The sequence below is a fragment of the Bos taurus genome, chromosome 9 (genome assembly GCF_002263795.3).
Source record: "Bos taurus isolate L1 Dominette 01449 registration number 42190680 breed Hereford chromosome 9, ARS-UCD2.0, whole genome shotgun sequence".
Taxonomy (NCBI): domain Eukaryota; kingdom Metazoa; phylum Chordata; class Mammalia; order Artiodactyla; family Bovidae; genus Bos; species Bos taurus.
This window is the reverse complement of record NC_037336.1, coordinates 60,087,068-60,104,518: the sequence shown is the minus strand read 5'-3', so window position 1 is coordinate 60,104,518 and position 17,451 is coordinate 60,087,068. Positions and strand designations below refer to the sequence as shown.

The window sequence follows — 17,451 nt, the reverse complement described above, 5'->3', positions numbered from 1 at the left end:
ATCCTCATGCAGGATTTAATACTTACCAGTAACTAGGGCCACTGCATGAGTTCAGTTCTCCTGAGATGCAGACACTAGCATGGGATTATATGTGTAAGAAGTTTCTCGGGCAGGGAAGCAGGGAAAGCTCAGAAAACCTGCAGATCGAGATGTGTGGTACGTGTGAAGGAGAGCAGGAGGGAGGGGGACTAGGTGGAAAGCATCTGAAGAGAGCAGCATGGTTCCAAGAAAGGTTTAGCCATGCCAGTGGAGAGTGCTCGAGCCAAAGCGGCTCCGTGGAGGAAGCCTGTGTCCTGCCTAGTAGCCCAAGGAAGCATGGTCAAGGGGCCAAAGCATGGCGTGTCCAGAGGGGCCACAGCTGGGGATGTCAGTTGGCGGTGCTCCCTAAAGCAAGCAGGAGGGCAGAGTGGACATTTTCATGGCCACCAAATTTACTGTATAATTCACCATATTACTGGTAAATGATAAAATAACTTTTTTTTTTTTTTTTAACAGAAGGATCATTGCTTCACAATGTGTTGGTTTCTGCCACACAACAATACAAATCAGCTGTAAGTGTATATATATCCCCTCCCTCTTAAGCCTTTCTCTCACCCTTTCATTCTACCCCTCTCTTAAGAGTGAAAGAGAGTGCTATTAATAATTACACTGGGACAACGTGTGGACCAATGACCATCCAAGGCAAACTGGAATTTATGGTCATCCCATCACAACTTAGGTATCAGAGAATCTACCAATCAGCCCAGACTTTCCACTTCTGGGCATTCCCTCAGTCTAGAATTGCTTTACAGCCCAAACTGTGATGATACCAGGCTTCTCTGGTGGCTCAGACATAAAAGAATCTGCCTGCAATGCGGGAGACCTGGGTTTAATCCCTGGGTCAGAAAGACCCCCCTGAAGAAGAGAATGGCAACCCACTCCAATATTCTTGCCTGGAAAATTCCATGGACAGAGGAGCCTGGTGGGCTACAGTCCATGGGGTCACAAAGAGTTGGACATCACTGAGTGACTAACACTTTTGCAGAAATCTTAGGCCATCTGTTAAAACTGACTTCCAATATCACCTTCTGAATGCCATCTTTTCCTCCTTGGAAACACTTCAAGTGTACCTTTCTTGAAATACTGATACTCTCCTGTTATATATTTGAATGAATTTTGAATTATCTTATTCTTGCCATCAGACAGTAAGTTCCCTAAGGGCAGGGGCAATGTTTGTTTTTTCAGTTTTGCCTTCTGTCTGATGACTAGCACAATGTCACCATAGCATAGACACCAACAGCAGCTCCTACAGAAGACTGTATTCTTCACTCTACAGAGCCCTCCTATGGCTTTTCTGTCTTAAACAAATGCTTGTATCATCTTGTATTTTTTAAATGCAATGTTTTCTACGTCTTTACAGCTCAGAGAATTCAACTATCAGCCAAGCTTGGTGAATGAATTCTTTTACCATTTGCTAATTACTTTGTCCTTTTTCTGCTGAAAGCCTACACTGAATTACTTCAACTTCGCCTCCAAAGGAGACTAACAAATTGCTGAATATAATTTGCACTTGAAACAATAAAGCTATTAATGGCATTTGGGCAAGAACACCCATTATTTTCTTCGCAGCAATAAATCAGCATTTCATCTGTTATAAATTGCTTGGTCAGCGTCAAATGGCTTCAGAATAAATCTCTTGCTCCTTTGTGCCTCTGCTGTCTATGATAAAGGAAGGAGGCAGAAGGTAAGCCGGTGTTCTGCATTCCCGGGCACATCATTTTCATGCTCCATGACTCTGTAATTTATTTCTAGTGATAAACCTCTTGTAGTCCTACACTGACTGATGCTTACACATGCCCAAATATACATGGAAAGACACAGGGATCTCTTCAACATTAACACTGAAATGAAGGGGTTACCAACCGGAGGGCTCAAGGACAATGTAGAGTAGAATTTTGATTCTTACTATAGATTTTAGTAATGCGGCAGCTGTAAATATAATAGAAATGCTGTAAGATTGTTCTTGTTTAGCTGCTAAGTTGTGTCCGACTTTTTGTGAACCCCATGAACTGTAGCCCACCAGGTTCCTCTGTCCATAGGGGATTTCCCAGGCAAGAATACTGCAGTGGGTTGCCATTTTCTTCTCCAGGGGATCTTTCCAACTCAGGGATCAAGCTCATGTCTCCTGCATTGACAGGTGGATTCTTTACTACTGAGCCACCAGTGAAGCCTGTTCTAATCAGCAGACTTTTTTCAGGCATGCCTCAAGATATGGTTGTAAATATCACAGGTTCATGGGGTCGCAAAAAGTCAGACACGACTGAGCGACTGAACTGAACTGAACTGATCACAGGTTCATTAGATAGAACAAGAGTTATCCTCTTAAGGTTGGGTTATTCTATCCTCACATTCTGAGGAATATGCCTAAGTTCTACTTAAAAAAAAAAAATCCCTTGCCTTGAAATCATCTCAATTCCACAATTTATCCTTGTCTGGTACATCTGAATATAACACAATATCACAAAGTAGGTGCCTAATAAATATTTAAGTGAATGAATTAATAGATAAATGTGTTTCATTTAGTCTAAGTCACATTAGTTAACGTATTACTCATTCATCAAAATTAAACACTACTATGTCATCTACATTTATTATGAGGTGGTCTCTCTTCTCTGTTTTAAAATTAACTGATATTTGGGAGTTATGCTTGCTGTCAGTTACAGTATTAACATTTTAAATACACGGAGGATTTTATGAACATTATTATGAATAATGGTCATTAGTTGCTTTTAATATCCTAGGCAGAGTGAGAGAAAGTATACTTAAGCTACAGCATGAGAGATTTAAGTTAGATAAGAAAGAGTGTTCTGGCATCTGACCCAATTAAACAGTGGAGTAGATTAATGAGAGAAGTTATGAAATCTTCTTTCTTGAAAATCTTAAAAATAAGATGGAATCCCATCAATATACATCTGTGTCCCTATTTAGAGACAAAAGAACTGGTTCCAATCTTTTTTTTGAAAGACAGGTATATTTACTAGGTGTATATCTAGAATAGTATAATTTTCCAGAGTATAGGCATTTCACATAAGATATTGGTATCAATTCATAACCAAAGATATGAATCATATTCCAAAGAAGTGACTTCCAATTCTAGAGTCTCATATGTTATATGGCTTTGGGCCATTTCACCTCTAAGCTAGATTCTTTTCTAATTAAATAGGAATACTAAAAGAACAAGAACATGCAATTCCACTCCCTTGTCTCTTCTGCAATACCGACTTTGGGCCACAACGTGTTTTTGTCAACAGCCCAACTCCTTACTCAGAGATACCAGTGCAAACTCAGTATTTCAGGTGAATCCTGACTAAGACCCATTCATGGAGAGTTGAGAAGGATAAAGAGTGAAGAAGCAGAAGAGCCTCATGATATAAAAAAGGCCAATTTTTAGGAGAAGGACAGTTAATAGTGTCCTTGAAAACATAAGAAGTGGAAATAATCTTGAAGTAATTTGGAAACTAACCATTTCCTTTTATTTTTATGTACTTTTATTTGTTTATGGCTGTGCTGGGTCTTTGTTGCTGCTCGGACTTTTCTCTAGTTTTAGAGTGGGGGGTACTCTCTAGTTGCAATGCGCAGGCTTCTCATTGAGGAGGCTTCTCTTGTTGAGCACAGAGTCTAGACTGCTCAGGTTTCAGGAGTAGTGGTTCCCAGGCTCCAGAGCTCAATAGTTTGTGGTGCATGGGCTTAGTTGCTCTGTGGTATGTGGGATGTTCCCAGACCAGGGATAGAATCCATGTCTCCTGCATTGGCAGGAGGATTCTTTACCACTGAGCCCCCGGGGAAGTCCTTGTCATGAGGAAACTGAGGCTTAGAGAAAGAATGCGACGTTCTTGGGGTCACTGTTTTTTAGGAGGTGACAGAAGGGCACTTCACAACTCAGAATATGAGTGGCAGATTCAGACCTGGCCATGAGCCAGGGTGGCCACCCAGCCCCTCTGGAGGACCCACTCTCTAAAGGCTGTAGCCTCGCTTCCACGGATCATCATACCCTCCGAATCTGGTGAGTGACAGGGAGCAACTTCCCTTCCAGGCAAGGGATGGAAAGACATGGGCCAACCCTCAGGGCACACTCACTCTGATGGCCTGAGCTCCAGCTGACCTTGTGAAGAGCACTGTCCTACTCAGTACCGATCAGAGGCAAAACCAAGTGCAACCGGGACATGGTCCTGCCCCAGAGCAATGATGGGAGGAGCCATGAGGAATGATGGGAGGAGCCATGTGACAGCCCCTCCCAAGGCTCAGCTGCTGCTGGGAGAAAACAAAGACTGTGGTGCAGCAAGGAGAGGCCAAACAAGGGAGAGGGTGCACACACACACTCCAGACCTTGAAGAAGGCTCATCTTTGCTTCAGGTCACACAGCAAATGGGCAGAAGGATCCCTGCCCAAGGAGACCATACATACAGTATACATACAGTATCATACATACATATTCCAGGCAGGGTTGTCTGTGATCTGTAACTTGTATGGATATAATAAGCTCCATGCCTAAGACACAACAACCCCAAACCACCACCACCAAAACACAAAACACGTGTTTAAAGGGGAGAACTATCCACAACTTGAGCGTTTTTTTCCTGCGTGGCTGAACCAGGAGCGGGTTGCAAATCCCATCATTGTTACGGGCTGGAAAGCCAACCAGGGAAGCCTTCTTAGAACACTGAAGGGAAACGCTGTGGACAAGCCTCTTGGTCTTGGAGGAAAGATGGCTTGCTAGGTTTAACTGTAAACACATGGAAGTAGGTATCAGTGATACCCTCTTCTAGAAGACTATACAAAAAAAACCCTGTTTTTGGAAAAGGACACTGAACTAAGAGAACCTGAGAATGCCAGACAAGGGCCAGTTCAGAATCCCATACTTTCTCAAGCATTTAGCGACCAGATTTTTAGTCTTCAGTTGAATGACTTTCATTTCAGACATTTAATTTATGCAGACAATTCACTTGCAATATTAAACTACTACAACACTCTGTAAAAACGACAACAACAAAGACTAAAAACACAGGAGGCCTGCTTTGACGACCTACCTTAAAACGTCAACCTTGTCGTATCCCCAAACTGACACTCCTCTTACCCTGCTCTACTTTTTCCTTTTCTTTAATAGCAATTATTTTCTCCACACAGGCTTCCCCTGTGGCTCAGCGGTAAAGAATCTGCCTGACAATACAGGCTGTGCAAGAGACACGGGTTCAATCCCTGGGTCGGGAATATCCCTTGGAGGAGGAAATGGCAACCCATTCCAATATTCTTGCCTGGGAAATCCCATGAACAGGGGAGCCTGGGGAGCTACAATCTATGAGGTCGCAAAGAGTTGGACACGACTGAGCCACTGAGCACGCATGGACACGCATAATCTCCAAACATATTAGAACTTGCTTATTTGATTACTGCTTATTTTCTGTTTTCATCCAGTAGAATATACACTCCAAGAGGGCAGGAATGTTCACATCTGTTTTATTCACATCCTATCCACATCCCGTTTTATTCACAGGAATGTTCACATCTGTTTTATTCACATCTGGATGTGGAAGCGTGTGTGGCACATAGTAGGTGTGCAAAAATGCCAGCTGACTGAATCAGAACAAGACACAGATCAACGATCAATACTGCAAAAAGCCCTTTTTTCAGATAACAAGATGAGGAAGTTGCCTCATCACTACCTATGAGGAATATATATATTTTTCAATATAAATCACCAAGGTTAAAAATGAAATCAAATTCAGAGGTCAGCAGGTGCATTCTGCTATCAGAAGAAGCAGCTGACTCATGCTAAAGGTTCCAGCTTTAACTAACTAACTAAGCCCTGTTGTACGTGAAGCCATGCTGATGACCAGCTCTGCACACCTCTGGGGGTCAAGAGGGAAACAGGTAGGTACCAGGCAGTGTGAAAAGATACTTCACAAGGGCTTGTCTTTATATCCCTATAATATGAATACTGTGTACAGCACCTCCCCAGGCACAAAAAACACTTTTACTGTATACCTCGCTCTTCTCCTAACTGCCTTTTGGAATAGTTAGGATTATTTTCTGAATCTTGGAGCATGTTACTTGCCCATGGTGGTGGGCCAAAGCAGATCATTCCTATTTTGGTTTAAGAAAGCAAGTACAATTGGTAGATGCCAGGGGCTGGGGGATGGAGGGGGTGGGGAGGGGGAATGGGGAGTGTGTGTTTAATGGGGACAGAGTTTCAGTTTAGGAAGGTGAAAAATATGGGAGATGAATGATGGTGAGAGTTGTACAACTGAATGTACTTAGTGCCACTGAACTGCACAGTTAAATATGGTTAAAATAGTGTGTTTTATATCATGTGACTTTTACTACAATAAAAACATTAAAAAGAATCAGTAATAAATTCATGCAATACTTTAAAAAAGAAAGCAGTGTGTGTGTGGGGGTGGGGGTGGGGTGCTCAGTTGTGTCTGACTCTTTGTGGCCCCATGAATTGTAGTCTGCCAGGCTCCTCTGCCCACCAGGCATGGAATTTTCAAGGATCATTTAAAGCTCTGCCTTACCACCACAAACAAAAATGCCAAGAAACAGACAGAACTCCTCTCTTGTGTAGAAACATTCTGTAACAATGGAGAAGTGTGTGTGTCTGTGTGTCTCTGTGTGTGTGTGTTGGGGGAGGGGAGTTAAAATACAACTTGCCAAACTCCAGAAAAGACACAGTATGTTCAGAATGGGTAGGACTTGAAAGTTTCGTCCCCACACAAAGAGATACTGTGCAGTATCCAGCGTGAAGAGCTGGCACAGGAACTGAGGAGAGCAACGGCCAAAGGGAATGAACCAGCTCAGCGTCTGAAAACACCTACAGGTTCTATCAAACCTGCCTGCACCCTTCAAGAGCTTCAAGGGTCACAAACAGGAAACTGCTAGGTATGACTTAACCTTAGTCTCCACCTCCCTAGAGAAGAACTTGCCCCAAAGAGCAATGAACAAAGTGTGGAGTCAAAGGGTGAGAGGTGAAGAAGACTGAGTTCAAGTTCAGGGTATGGGGCATTTAGTGGAAGGAAACCCTTTTCTAAACACAGAGGAGTTGCTTGGGGTTCAAGCCTTCCCAGGTGGCACTAGTGGTAAAGAATCCACCTGCCAGTGCAGGAGATGCAAGAGATGCAGGTTGATCCCTGGTTGGGGAAATCCCCTGAAGAAGGGAATGGCAACCCACTCCAGTATTCTTGCCTGGACAGAAAATCCCATAGACAGAAGAACCTGGTGGGCTACAGTCCATGGGATTGCAAAGAGTCAGACGTGACTGAGTGACTGAGCACAACAACAACATCACTGGTTGTCAATATTGGTTGACATCTACAGTATAGAAGCCCCATACTTTATGTGTTGGGAAATGAAGAGAAAACTGAATTACAAAGAGACTTGGGAAGATGTGAGATTAAGCTGATCATTATTGGTGGGTTCATTCACTCATGACATTCTATATCAGGATATTTTCAGATACAGAAAAATATCTGAATTGACCTAAGTAAATAAGAGGACCTTCTATCTCATACAACAGAGTTGCCTGGATACAGTGGAGATGGTTTATTTAGCAGCTCACCAACATCATCAAGGACCTAGGTTCTTTCCATCTTTCTGTCTACAGTAGGTCCCCTACATACAAACAAGCGTCATTCCAAGAGTGTGTCCAAAGTCCAGTTTGTTCCTGAGTCCAACCAAGTTAGCCTACGTAACCACTAACAAAACTGGCTACATAATACTGTACTGTGATAGGTTTATAATACTTTTCACACAAATAATACATACAAAACAAACACAAAAAATTAAAGAAAATATTTTTAATCTTATGATACAGTACCTTGAAAAGTACAGTAGTACCAGCTACATTACTGCTGCTTTTATGCTTGCTTCCAGACATCCTGGACTTGAAATAAAGACACTGGACTACCATACTCTATATAGTAATGTACACTAAAGTACATATCTTTGAAAGTTCATAACTTGAAGGTTCATACAAAGGAGACTCAGTATATTTTGATTTGCTTAGATTAACCCCAAATTCCCCTGGGGATGGACTGGGTCTGGGGCCTGCTTCCTAAGAGCAGCTGGAGGAGAGTAAAGATTTCACCCAGATCTGTGCTAGCAAGAAAGAGGTCAATGGCCATTGGGTGGGTCCCCAGAGATGTAAGCAGATGGTCACTCAACAGCAGTCGCTAAGTGCCTACTGTGTGTCCACTCCTGTGCTGGTCCTGGAATCATGGTGACAAAGAATGGTCTCTCTGTAGGAGCTTAGAGATAATGGCAGAGACAGAAATTAATGAAATAACCATACAGATAAAGATAAAGCTACAACTATGATAAATGCTCTGCTGAAAAGGTCCATGCTATTCTAACAGGGCACCTAGATTAGATGAGGGCGAGCGGAAGCCTCCCTGAAGAAGGGACACTGAGGTTTGGGGATAGGGGATGGAGAAACCTTTCAGACAGAGGGGCCATATGGAGTGGCCAAGTGGAAGGATGGACTATGACACATTCAGAAACCATCCCCCAGATGGAGAACAGACTGAGAGGGCGAACCCAGAGCAAGATGAAGCTGAGGAGGTAAGGGAGGAGCCAGACCATCTGAGTCGTATACAACATAAGAAAATATGAACACATACATTTTTTAAACTGTAAAAATCGTAGACCTTTTTTGTTCACATCAAGTTTGAAATAAAACAGGGCTCTAAAATGTCTTGGTGCATGGCTGCTTTGAGAATATTAAATGGCCATTCCTTGTCTTTTCACAGTGAATATTTCTAGTTGCTTAGTGTAGCCCCAAAGGAGAAAGCCAGATGGAGAGGGTGAGAGGACAGACAAGGCCTGGGCTGACCTGAAGCCTGGGTTGAAAGGTGAAGCCACACAGTTGTAACTAATTTTTTTTTTCCATTTTGTTGATTTATTTTTGGCTACATCGCAAGGTATGCGGGATTTTAGTTCCCTGACCAGGGATCAAACCCATGCCTTCTGCAGTGGAAGTGCAGATTCTACCACTGGTGGTGTGGTTTAGTCCCTAAATCACGTCCAACTTTTGTAACCCTGTGGACTGTAGCCTGCCAGGCTCCTCTGTCCATGGGATTTCCCAGGCAGGAATACTGGTGTGAGTTGCCATTTCCTCCTCTGGGGGATCTTCCTGACTCAGGAATAGAACCCGTTTCTCCTGCATTGCGGGCAGATTCTTTACCACTGGGAAGTCCTGGTTGTAACTGATTGAGAACAGAAGGAAATAAAGAGGCCAAGACAGGAAAAGGACGTAGAGTAAGACTGTGGCCTTGAGACCAGGCTGCATGGGACCAGGGGCCTGGGTAGGGGTTCATGGTGTGCAGTAACGAGATGGGTGGTGATCTGAGGATGCGGGAAGACCCAGAGCACTGTGAATGGAGGGAGCCTGCTAAGGGGCAATCTTACCTCCATCCTGCACTTTGAGTGAAGAGTCTAGCTTTGACTCTCTTTCCATATCCTAGAGAGGTAACAGCAGTGAGATGCGTAACTCAGTTTACCTCTGTGCCTTTTGGGGGCATGCTGGCTTACTTAGCAAAAGATCATGCAAAAATTATTCAAGATAAAGTGGCAGAGAGTCCTCCTTCAGCAAATGAAAATACACCTAAGGAATAAACAACACTACCACTTCCTCATGGGGCTGAAAAATATTATCTCTTACTTTGGTTTCTTATCACTATAAAGTAACTCATAATCTCTCAATAGCTGAGTATAAATGGTCTAATTAACCATCTTCTGCCCTTCAGATATTTCAGAATTTCCATGGTGACTAACCATGCATTTCTTCCACCACATTGATGAGCATGTAGCTAACTGGGCTATCATCCTCCCAAGCAGACATTTAAAGTGTGACAAAGGCATCTCAGAGAAACTTGGTCCTTTTGAAATGAGATAACTAATTACCCAGTGAAAAGGCAGTCTTTTCCCCACTGGGAAATCAATGATGTGGTTTGGTAGAATGAAAGGCAAGGACTATGGCAAATCAGGTCTGCAAAAACAGTAAACAAAACAAGCCAGGGAACAATTAGCACATGTGGAAAAGGCAAAAACAGCACCAGCCACACAGCTGATCTGATTTGAAGAAAACGAAATCTGTGTTTCAGCAAGAAAGGAGAAAGAGTGAAAATACACAGAAGGGTTAAAAAAGGAAACAAAACACCCTAAAAGCAAAGTAAGACAACTAAAAGCAAACTAAAATTCATACATACAGACCTCAAAGACTTAACAAATTACTTTGTCTGAATTGTCCTATAAAATTAGGAAATGGTTGTTATACAGGTATTTTATTACTCAAGAAAACAGCCACATCTCTTCCAGAATCCCCAGCTGTTAACAAACACAAAGCATTGAGCCATGGAGATGGTCCCCTTCTCAGAAAAGGAACATAACCTTCAGATGTAGCTGGTAACTGAGAACCCAGAGATACAGTGGCAACACACAGAAAAGGAAGTGGATGATGAAAGTAAATTTAATTTAATGTACATCATAATGTACAGAACTGGGAAGGGAGAGAAGTGGGGATAGACCCCCAAAATATTGTGCCTACTTGGCTCCTTTTTAGTTTTGTCAAGTTGCATATCTCTGTGTGACTCTTACTCTAAGAAGCATGAAAAATTGACAATAAAACCTTGTCTGAATGGAACACTGGCCTCTGGTTAAGTGTCAAGCACAAAAAGAATCATCATTTTTATTTCAACAAGCTTTCAAACAAAGGGTGCATGCTCTTGACATCTGCTGAGGAGCTACAATTTCCTCTTCTTCAAAACTCAAAGCGTCTCTAAATTAAACATAAGCTTGTTTCTGGTATCTGCAAAATATATATGGATAAAATTCAAAGTTTTAGAAAGGAGTTGCCATAGAAACACACAACTCTCTAAAAGAGCAATCCGTTGTCTCTTAAGGGGACCCGTCATCATAGAGATTTATTCAGTGTCTGTGTGTGCGAGTGAGGCTGCAGACAATGCATAAAGGACAGCCAGCATACACACACTGGACAAACACACAAATGAAATCAGTACTTTAAGGAAGGGGCCATGAGCCCCTTTGTGTGTGTGTGTGTGTGTGTGTGTGTGTGTGTGTGTACCGTGGGTGGAATCATGTGAGCTGAACCCTCTCGTGTAGCTGAAATGCAGCCATCATAAAAAGATTTATTCAAAACACAATTCTGCAACAATCTGGGCACTGCACATAGTTCTGGACTGTTTTCTGTGACTTCTTTTCAAATGTAGCTGTAAGTACTAGAAGTAGCACTTACAAAAATAGCTTTATTTTTACTAGCAGAGTAGACTCAAGCTAAAAATAAACCACATGGGAATTTGGTACTGCAAGCTTTTCAAAAGCATAGTGTCAGGATACTAAGACAAACACCACCTCTTCACTAGAAACTTCTGTGCAGCATTCCAAAAAAGTCACCTATTTTTTAGCCAGAGTACAGTTCTTCAGACTTGGTTTTTCTTGAGACAAAGGAACCCCAAGGAGGAAACAAATAAGATGGAGTCCTGAATCAAACCAGTTACTGGGCCTTAGGAAAGGGTTTCTCATCTCAGGCTTTCCCCAGAAGAGGTCAAATTATCACACAGCTTTTTGACAAGTGGATGACCCTAACTGGGAGGAAGCAAGAAAGATATTTTGAGAGTCTGTGATCCCAAAACTTCTGTAATGAAAGTCTGGGATTCAAAAAAGTTAAAGCCATCTGAGTGAGCCATGATTTGTCTGAAAATGTGATCTTTTCTGCAGCTGTGTTCATCTATGGTTGGTACTAATGATTCTCAAATCATACGAACAACCATAACGATACCTCTAATGAAACACAAACGTTCCATAAACATTAAATATTTAATCTGTTAGGTAAATACAGCTACTGTTAACCAAATCTGACAAATGGGAGAATTGATACCACCACTCATATTTGCCCCAAATCACAGATGACTAACTTCTGAATTCATCTAAATAAATATAAACATTAAAGTACACATGTGGTTATTTACATGTGTGAATAAACAAAGTATCATGATTAGGCATAGTTACACAACTGATTAAAAAGTCATTCAAGGGCTGACTCAAAAACCAATCAAGTTACATGTAGGTAATATGGTCCTAGTATCATCAGCTGACATTATTCAGAGAAAAAGAAAAGAAAAAGCAGAATGTTTAAAATCTCACCTTTCCATTACTAAGTGTAACAGACAAATATCCCATCATGGTTAGTGGACCACAAGGCAACGGTACCAGCTAGCATCTGGCTGTCAGTTATAGCTCTGAAAACGTGGAGCATCTGGCCAGAAGAATGTACTCTACTTGGATTTCACAGTAGGAGTACTCTGACTTTTAATACTCAGACAAACCAGAAGCTCCTTTCAGGAAGCTTATCGGAGGTCAGGCACTCTGCTCTAAAAGATTTCCCGAATTTCTATAGCACTTCTTCATTTATATTCAGCCACCAGCTTTCTTGAAAGCTTCCCAATTCAATCACAAACTTCTTAGGAGCAGGAGCCATATTTGTGTGGCTCATCTCTGGGGCCCAGAATTGGTGGAGCTCCAGAAATCTTGGCTGATGAATGAATCAGTGTGAAGGGCTGGATTTACAGCAGTTATTAATGCTCTTATCTATCAGATAATTTATGAATTTGGTAAATATCTGATAAAAATGATGTGGAGTTTAATGAAATAATGTTCCTGGTTATATTCAAAAACTCAGAAATGAGAGATAAGTCCTTTAACACAGATTTTCATTTCCTCTGGACAATAAAGCAAAGAATGATCATGATATTCTATACTTAAAACCTGGAGGGTTAAGAAACTACCTGAAAGAAACTGATCTGGGCGTGACAGATGAGAGTTACACAATTACAGTACACTAGTATACTCTTGGACATGTGTCTCTTAAGTCTGTACACATGTCCAGTGCTCTGGAAGCAGACTGGCAATTCATTTTTTGGTATTTTTAATTAAAAAAAGAGAACCATGTTGGTCACATAAAAATAACTGATATAGCCTTCAAATTCTCCTGAACTCCTGAAAATCTTATTTCTCCTAACCGTACCAGTCACAAAGGCAGAAAGTCACCTCTCAACACAATCGGCTTCCTACTAAAGCTGACACATACACACACACCAGACTTTGGGAGAGATAGCCAGTGAGGATTTAAAAGGAAATACTGCGTGGCTCTGGAGTCCCATGGAGGCTTCCAACAGCTCAGATAATCTCCATCTATGCAGAGGGAAAGGGCCTCCATGTTGCAATTGTTTGATGAACATACCATAGCAGGCTTCTTACTTCTTCTGATACAAGTGAAAATAGGTATGTATTGAAGGCATCAGGTAAAGGCAATGAAGTGATAAGGATTTATAATACAGATTTTAATTTTTCTGTACCAAAATTTCAGCTTTAAGTAAGATCATCCTACTTAACTACCATCTTATCACACTAATTTTTACTTCAATTTGATAAGAGTAAAGTGTGAATGCCTAAAAGAATCCACTCATCTTTTTAGAGTCAGCTATCTAAGCATGAATTTTTCAAACAGCCTTAATATAGAATGTTGTTTTAATAGGAGTATTTATAAAATTATCAAATTGAATTGTGTAAACATTTTCTAAATCAAGATCAAAGGTGGATAATGTTTTACTTTTTAAAAAGGTAATACACATGACCATCATGAAAATTACAAAAATCTTAGCCTTTCATGAGGTTCAGGAATGAGTCTTCCTATACAGCTTACTGCTGCTGCTGCTGCTAAGTCGCTTCAGTCGTGTCCGACTCTGCGCGACCCCATAGACGGCAGCCCACCAGGCTCCCCTGTCCCTGGGATTCTCCAGGCAAGAACACTGGAGTGGGTTGCCATTTCCTTCTCCAATGCATGAAAGTGAAAAGTGAAAGTGAAGTCGCTCAGTCGTGTTTGACTCTTCGTGACCCCATGGACTGCAGCCTACCAGGCTCCTCCGTCCATAGGCTTATCCAGGCAAGACTACTGCAGTGGGGTGCCATTGCCCTCACAGCTTAGTTTCCCAGAAAGCTGAAGGGCTCCAGTTTACTTGAAACAGAAATATTTCCAAAATGTATCACATTTTTTTGTGTGTGTCTCCATGATAGAACCTGCATACATAATATACATTTTTCCTTGGTAACTTACAATCGAAATACTAGCTCATTTGTCTAAACTGAATGTAGTTCAAAACGTGATACACACGTGGCTGTAGGTGAGACTATATGCGCTTTGGTCCATGGAACACGAAGGACTTCATTTGACCGTCAAAATACTTTGAAATCTATCCCCTCAAAAAAATAAATTCCTGATGTCAGTGTCTGTTTTGGTCATTTGCCTCTGCCCCAGAGTTAGGGTGAAAGCTGTGCAGTGTCGTATGACTTGTCTAGTTTTGAAAAACTAGATAGTGAATCTAAAGCTAAAGAAGTTTCTTGATCTCTAAGTGGGTATCTGCCTGGACGTTGCTCTCAGCTACCTCTGACTTTAGCTGGAACTTCAGTCTGCTGAGGATCCCAAAAGCTCTCAGCCAGAATGCACTTACTCAGCTTTTCACTGGCACTAAGTTTATTTAACTGTTGGGGAGGAGGAACACCCTTGACCGAATCACAATCTTACGGGTAGGAGCTCTCCAATGCGTCACTTCTTTTTTTTTCTTTTCCCACTTCATTTATTTTTATAATTGAAGGATAATTGCTTTACAGAATTTAGTTGTTTTCTGTCAAACATCAACAAGAATCAGCCATAGGACCTCTTTAACTGAGGTTTTCTTTTTTTGCTATTTTTTTAATTGGAACAAAATTGTTTTACAATGTTGTTAGTTTCTACTGTACAACATCATGTAATACATCAGCCTTCTGCATTCATACACCCCCTCCCTCTTAAGCCTCTCGCCCACCCTCCCATTCTACCCCTCTAGGTCATCACAGAGCATCAAGCTGAACTCCCTGTGCTACCCAGCAGCTTCCCACTATCTATTTTACACATGATAGCATAAATATATCAATGCTACCCTCTTAATTGAGGTATTCTTATAAACCGTTGGTAGAAAGAAATAGGCACAATCTCTCTGAAAGGGCAATTTGGTTTTCCCTCTCTTTCTGGATATCAAAAGCATGAGAAAGTACATATTGTTTGATCTAGTAAATTGCTTCCTAGGAATCCGGCCTAAGGAAATCAATGGATATGTAAACAAAGAAAATGTACAAAGGGGATGACCACACCATATCATAAAAGTAAAGTTCTGCTTAACTTCTAAATTACAAGTTTGATAAAATAATGGAGTCAAATGACAGAAAGCCATTATGCCATTAAATTTTGAAAATAATGACACAGACCCATATTTATTGAAATACAAAGATTTTCACTAGATACTGTTAAATGAAAAAAAGTTTAAAGAATATGTACAGTGTACCTAGGGAAACATCTGGAAAGAAATATATTAGAGGCTCCCAAATGATTATGGAAGCTCTCAGAGTCTTGATAATTTTTTAACAGTGCCTCCAGGCTCCAACAGATATTCAACAATGCTGTTTGTTCAGTAGCTAGTCTAAACAACTTAGTAAGTATTTATGTCCTAATAACTTAATAGTTATTTGGAAAAAATAACCCACATAAATTAAAAGTACTGTTCTTTCTTAAATAGCCTCCTATTATCAACAGAATGGGAACACCTGTTGGACAAGCAAAACTTCAGATTCTTTGTGGACAAGTAAAACTTGAGATTCAATGTGGACGCCACTGTCTACGTTTCCTGTTTCATGCTCGTTTTCACATGGTGCTCACTTTGTCATTAAAAAACTCAGCAATCTCTGAAAACGCTCTTTTGCAAAGATATGATGTCATCAGAAGAAACGTGGTACAATCTTATGTTGAAACCATGAACAACCTCAAAACAGTGTTGAACAGATGGGTGTCCCTTGAGAATGGAAAATAACCTGGGGCACCCTCCTGAATTTACTGTGCTGTCCCAGCGCACCATGGCACACAGCTTGGTAACTGCACACCCCTAACAGTATTAATTGGCAGCGGATTTCTCTTGGGTATGTCTCTTGGGTAGAGTCACTCGGTCATGTCTGACTCTTTGCAACTCCATGGACTATACTGTCCATGGAATTCTCCAGGCCAGAATATCGGAGTAGGTAGCCTTTCCCTTCTCCAGGGGATCTTCCCAACCCAGCAATCGAACCCAGGTCGCCCGCATTGCAGGCAGATTCTTTACCAGCTGAGCCATCAGGAAGCCCTCTCTTGGGTATGGATGATTTGAAAAAAAAAAAAAAGATTTTCTGACTCCTTCCCAATAAACACTTGTGACTTTTTACAATGAGAAAAACCATTAAACTGATTTACATATTTTTCAGAAGTTTTTTTTCCCCTTTAGCTTTTACAACAAACATTGATTTCTTACTGTTCTAAAGGCTGAGAAGTACAAGATCAAGGCCCCAGCCAATTAGGCGTCTGGTGAGGACTTCTTTCTGGTTCATAGATTTCTCTTTTCTTCCATGAAAGGTATTTTTTGGTTCTTAAAAGATAGATACTCTGCTCCCCTGAATTTTTTACTCTTAGAAAAGTCTCATCATAAACAACATTAAAAATAGAAAGTCTTATTAAGTGTCCATTGACAGGTGAACAGTATATTGGTACATATACACAATGGAATATTACTCGACCATAAAAAAGGATGAAATAACGCCATTTGCAGCAAACATGGACAGGCTCAGAGATTATCATACTAAGTGAAGTGAGTCGGAAAAAGACAAATACCATATAACATCACTTATACATGGAACCTAAAATATGACATAAATGAACTTACATATGAACCAGAAACAGACTCACAGGCACAGAAAAAAAAATTGTGGTTAAGGGGAGAGGTGGGAGAGGGATAACTTAGGAGTTTACGATTAGCAGATACACACTACTGTACATAAAATAAACAACCAAGTCCTACTGTATCACAGAGAACTATACTCAATATCCTGTAATATATCATAATGGAAAAGGACATGAAAGACTGAGTGTGTGTGTGTGTATATATATACACACACACACACACACAGCTGAATCACTTTGCTGTACACTAGAAAGTAATGCAATACTGCAAATCAACTACTTCAATAAATAAAAAATTGCAAGTCTCAGATGCTGCCTTAATGATAGAAAGCTCACTCCTGAATAACCTTCTGCAATAACTCTTCCTATTCTGAACCCTTACTTGATAACTTGCACAGATAGGGTGGATGAAGTCACCGGTGTCAGGACAGTAACCCAGACATTCGCCCTACTTCCTGCAGGTAGCCACTACAATTGTGCGACAATAGACTCTCTGTCCCTCAGCTGATGTGCATGTAACAGAGCATGGTCATGCTCTCGTGGGAACTGAACTGCAAATGGTCCTCTGCTCTTGGTCTGCGGTGCTTTAGTCTCTGGATTAACGGTGC

The 17,451-nt window shown here is 41.1% G+C and overlaps 1 protein-coding gene and 1 long non-coding RNA gene across 5 annotated transcripts in view; one reads left to right on the top strand and one right to left on the bottom strand.

The window, feature by feature from the left end:
- The window catches only part of LOC132346112 (uncharacterized), a 28,566-nt gene extending 22,204 nt beyond the window's left edge, over positions 1-6,362 (top strand). Inside the window, exons 3-5 of the long non-coding RNA XR_009495825.1 lie at positions 496-1,723; positions 3,893-4,042; positions 5,531-6,362. This is a non-coding gene — a long non-coding RNA (uncharacterized lncRNA). The remainder of the gene's footprint in view (positions 1-495; positions 1,724-3,892; positions 4,043-5,530) is intronic.
- Positions 1-17,451, bottom strand: part of BACH2 (BTB domain and CNC homolog 2) — a 395,373-nt gene that overhangs the window by 242,792 nt on the left and 135,130 nt on the right. The window lies entirely within an intron of this gene.